This window comes from Dipteris shenzhenensis, chromosome 33, assembly GCF_047967505.1.
Source record: "Dipteris shenzhenensis isolate YYH24624 ecotype China chromosome 33, Dip_SZ_1.0, whole genome shotgun sequence".
Lineage (NCBI taxonomy): Eukaryota > Viridiplantae > Streptophyta > Polypodiopsida > Gleicheniales > Dipteridaceae > Dipteris > Dipteris shenzhenensis.
In genome coordinates, this window is record NC_141628.1 from 39,690,275 (window position 1) to 39,695,700 (window position 5,426).

A 5,426-nucleotide genomic window follows, 5' to 3' on the forward strand; every position below is an offset into this window, starting at 1 on the left:
CCATTGCATACACTATGTTTCTCCTTACTGCAATTGTTTTTGCCACGGCCACTATTGGATTATGAATCTGCACCACTTGAATCCATAGATATCTCTTCACCGAGATCAATGACAGCTCCACCAAAGCACCCAAGTCCTCCAACCTTCTTTGAAATAAGGGTATTTTGACCTTTGGTTTCCCCTAAAGTACAAAGCCACATTCAAGAATTCCTCTTGAATGCTTTTGGATTGAAACAAAACACTACACAGAGGCATTGGATGATGGTGATCGGTATTTGATGAGGAGTTTTTGGATGTAAAGAGCCATGACTAGAGAGTGGGGGACTAGAGAGTGAAGGTGGGGGCTGGAACTCTCCCTCCAAGTGCACCGATCTTTGTGCTCTCAATCCTTCCCTAAGCTTGGCCACCTAAGCCTCATCCTTGGTCGTGCTCCTCGTATTGCTACCTCCCAAAAGCCATTTACTCTTCGAACCTTCTTTTACGCTATATATTTTGTTTTTCCTTCCTTTTCACGTCATTCATGTCGATTAATTCACGAGAGTCAAGGCAAGGACTCTTAGGAAAGGCCAAAAGAAACACGTTGAGAGTAAGCAAAGTTTGAAACGTACCGGGAAGCCAATGAGACTCTAGAAGATAGAAGCTAGGACTTCTGAGCCAATGCGATTCTAGAAGCCAGGACTTCTAAGCTTCATTTCTGCGCCGTCTCTCTGTGTCTCTCTCGCTCTCTCTCACACACTTTCTCTCGTATTAGATATCTTCTCTCAGGAATTTTTCCATAGCACCTCCTCGCTTACGACCACGAACATCCTCCTCTCCAACTTTTCCTTTTTCCTTCCGAAATAGATTGTTTGAAGCTCTCTCTCTCTCTCTCTCTCTCTCTCTCTCTCTCTCTCTCTCTCCCGTCTTAGATAACATCTGGCAGGAATTTTGCCTGGCACTAGAACCATGTCCAACCTCCTACCGTCCGACTCTTTTATTTCTCTTGACTTGGAATCAGGTCCTGGCACGGAGATGTCCGACCTCAACACGGAGAAAAGCCTTGCTCGCTTCTTTGAGGAGGTGGGCGTCATCAAAGGCGAGATGGAGGGCGTCAGGCAGATCCTCTTCAAGATGCAGGAGGAGAACGAGGAGAGTAAGGCGGTCACCAATGCGCAGGCCATGAAATCTTTGAGGGATCGGATGGAAAAAGACGTTGAGATGGTGCTGCGGAAGGCCAAGTTCATCAAGGCCAAACTGTATGCTCTGGACAGAGCAAACGAGGAGAATCGGCGGGTACCCGGATGCGAGCCAGGATCTTCCAACGATCGAGCGAGGAGCACAATCACGAACAGCCTCAGGAAGACATTAAAAGATGTGATGGGAGAATTCCAAGCTCTTCGGCAGAGGATGATGTCCGAGTACAAGGAAACCGTCCAGAGAAGGTATTACACGCTCACAGGGAAGGACCCAGATGAGGAGACGATAGAGCGGATGATTGATAGTGGAGAGAGCGAGACGATTCTGCGGAAAGCTGTTCAGGAGCAAGGAGGGGGGCAGATCGTGGAAGCGATAAGGGAGATACAGGAGAGACACGATGCCGTGAAGGAGATCGAGAAGAATTTGCTAGAACTACATCAGGTATTTCTGGACATGGCTGTGCTGGTAGAGGCACAGGGTGATCAACTGGACAATATTGAGGAGGCAGCGGGGAAAGCATTATCGTTCGTGAAGAGAGGCAACGATCAACTTCAAATTGCCAAGAATCTGCAGAGAAATACGAGGAAATGGAGGTGCTATGCCATAATCTTGTTGTTGATTATTGTTCTCGTGATCGTTGTGCCCATCGTCACCACAAGGTAGTCACGAATGTTGTATCATCGGACGTTGTATCAGTCCATGCAAATATCAGTTCATGCAACTTAGCCACAATCAGTTCATGCAACTTGGCCACAGTGGCATGGGCATTGGCATTCTTTTCTCGGATATGGCTGTCGGAGAGGATCATTGGATTTTTGCTTACAAGCTTAGTGTATGTATACCCACCAAGAATATGTCCATTAACCAAGGGATCTCACTCATGCTGACCTTTCACATTGATCATTGCACCGGAGTGTCCGCCCGCTACATCCCAATAACAACTGATCTTTGCCATTTGGCATTCTTTTTCTCAGATGCAAGCAATGAACTCATGAGGTACTCCATCCATTGGAATATTACTCGAAATCTTGTATAATAATCAAGCATTTGTCTTCTTGGCTCTTTGGGGGGTCAGGAATCATCTTGCCTTCCAAGGCGTCCACTCCATATGCAACACGAAATCTAGGTCTTAGTTGAGTGAATAATTTACTTTGAGACATGAGTATGTTAAATAGGAGTCTCGATCCTTTTATTGGTTCATGAGTAGTGGATGTTAGCCTTGCCTTTCTTCTTTTAGGATGAGAGTGGCATTTGCTACAATGTAGTGTAGGCCATGGGTGTTATAACCCCTTGTAAGTGACCATTCCCTTTTTTGTACTCCCTCATTTTTTGATAAAATAAGCCCTTTTTTGGTTGAAAAAAGGACATGTTGACTAACTATGGTGGTCATGTGCACTCTTACTTACTAATAGTCAGGCATGCCACCATGAGTCATGAGTTTGACTTGGTCATAGGATAAGGGAGGGATGGAGCATGGGACATATAATGATCAAACATTAAAATTTTCAAAGGTAATTAGCTGGATGGCATCATAAGGGAAGAGTCATGATTGCATTCTAATCAAGAAAGCCATTGCCTTCCAACTACAATTTTTACAATCCTAGTGAGTGAGGCAACATACTAAACTCAAATAATTTCTTCTATTGTAAAAATTGATTCTTATGTCTCTCTTGATATTATGTGAACTAATGGCATGAGGGACAACACTAAGATTCTTGGGTTGCTTGAAATCTCCACAATTGAAGGCATGGCATTGTCACAATCTCTTATAGAGCATGCATGAATGTAGTATTGCATGCAATCAAGAATTCTTGCTTGAAATCAACCAGATGGCATGTTATCAACTAAAATGACCCCAATGTTTGTACAACCCACTAATGATATCGTAGCTTGTCCAATATAACTTTAGAATGATTTGACACATCACAATGCAATAGTTTGATTATTCTCGAGCATTTTTTTCAAATAAAAGGTGGCATCAATATGAGCACTAAAATAAATGTCAATACAAAACCATTGATATTACCTTCAGAGACAAGAGATAGAATTAGTGCTAAAACTTACCATTTTAATCGCCACAAAATGATGTAGAGAAATTGCATATCTTTCTCTAAAAACTTATTAACAATGCATTTTGGGTAAAATATTTTAGTAAGGTAAGGCACGTTGTGCATGTGCACATGCACATATGCATGCATCTACGTGAACATGTATGTTGTGCATGGTGTGTGTGTGTGCACGTTGTGCATGTGCACATGCACATATGCATGCATCTACGTGAACATGTATGTTGTGCATGTGTGCGTTGTGTGTGTGTGCATGCGCACATGCCCATGTTTGTGCATGTGTATGCACCAATGTATGTGTGTGCATGTGTTTGTGTGTGTATTCACCAAAAAAGTGTGTGTGTGTGTGTGAGAGTGCATGCTTGCATGCGTGCACGCATGCACATGCATGTGTGTGTGTATGTGTGCACACATGCATGCACTCACATGAACATATGAGGAACTATATACATCTATGCATGCATGCATGTGTGTGTGTGTGGGGAGGGGGCATGCGTGCATCTTTATGTGTGTGTGTGTGTGTGTGCACATCTCTATGTGGGGAGGGGGCATGCGTGCATCTCTGTGTGTGTGTGTGTACATGTGCGCACATGCGTGCACGTGTGTGTGTGTGTGTGTGAAATGGGTGGTCTAGTCTCATGTAACGATGTAGGTACACAGTATCTCTAAAAAGGAGAAGGCATTGAGTAGTAATAATTCCTAGTAGGCCCTAGTGTAGGGACTAGATGGAGACTGTGGCCAGATGGTTAAAGGTACAAGCATTACTTGGCATCACCATGGCTGGGGGTCTAATAGTGGACCAACGGCCTAAGGGACCTGAGTATCATCTAGGGCATTTGCTTTGCAAATAGCCCCCATCCTCTACTATTTTTAACACGTGAATGAAGCTTCTTCACTTAAGCACATGACTAGGAATCGATTGCCATCTATTGGATTACTTTGTGTGGTAAAATAGAGTTTTATTCTTCATATATTGTGTGTGTGTGTCTCTCTCTATCATCTACAAAATCCTTATTTGTCATGCTACTTGAACAAGAGGGGCTCAGCTCGTTTTTCCACCCAGCCACAGATTCCCTTAGTTACATGAACTTACTTTCTTTTTTTCAGTTCCTTCTGGAATCCTCCCTCCTAGCCTAGTGCCTGCCACATGGTGTTCTCTTGAGTGCCATATGTCCATTTGGACCTTAGAGTCTCTATGCCCATTTAGGCCTTACTTATGCACTCTGTATAGATGCAAGCACTATCGAGCCCTCTGATTTTCCACTTCACCATAACCACACTAGACGATTTTGGGATTATGGCTGACGTAACCTTCCCTTCCCCTTAAGAATTGTTTATGTCCTCGAAAACAAAATTGGGAAACCTCCTCTGGAGACTGCTTACCTTTTCCCATGTTGAACTCTCTTCAAATCTATCTTTCCACTTAACCAGACATTCTTTCCATATAGTATGTCGTGTTCTTTTTTCTTGTGTATCTAAAATTTTTTTTGGTTCATGTAGTAAATATGCGGGTTCAATAAGTTCAACTAGGACTTCATTTCCAATGAGATAATCATCATCTCCTAATTTTCTTTTTAGCCAACTAACATGAAAAACTAGATGTACTCTACATCCCTCAGGTAAGGCTAATTTGTAAGCAAGTTCTCCAATCCTCTTAAGTATTGTGAATGGTCCACAATACCTAGGAGACAACTTCGGACATTTACCTGTTTTTAGAGATTCTGAAGATTCAGGTACCTTAAGGTAGACTTTCTCATTTACTTCAAACTCCAACTTTCTATGGTGGGGGTTTGCATAACTTCGTGCTCTATTTTGAGCTCTTCTTATGCTATCTTTAGCTAACTTAAGCATTTGATTCATATCCTCAAGAAAGTCTTTGGCCGCTTGAACCTTATCTTTTTCAAGTCCCACGGTCATTGGGGCTCTAGGTTGAAATCCATACATCATCATGAATGGACTAAAACTTGTAGCTGAATGTTTGGCACTATTATATGCAAATTCTAATATGGGCAAATACTGTTCCCAATTAGTTTGCCGTTTATTTACATATGCTCGAAGCATATCCTCAATGATCTGATTGACTCTTTCAGTTTGACCATCACTCTATGGATGGTCCGCGGTGCTCATACTCAATGAAGTTTCCAGTCTCTTAAACACAACCCTCCAAAAATGGCTGTTAAACTT

The 5,426-nt window shown here is 42.6% G+C and overlaps 1 pseudogene; it reads left to right on the forward strand.

The window, feature by feature from the left end:
* The first annotated feature begins 635 nt into the window (after nucleotides 1–635).
* Nucleotides 636–2,113, forward strand: LOC147880102 (syntaxin-125 pseudogene; annotated as a pseudogene).
* The last annotated feature ends 3,313 nt before the right edge of the window (nucleotides 2,114–5,426 follow it).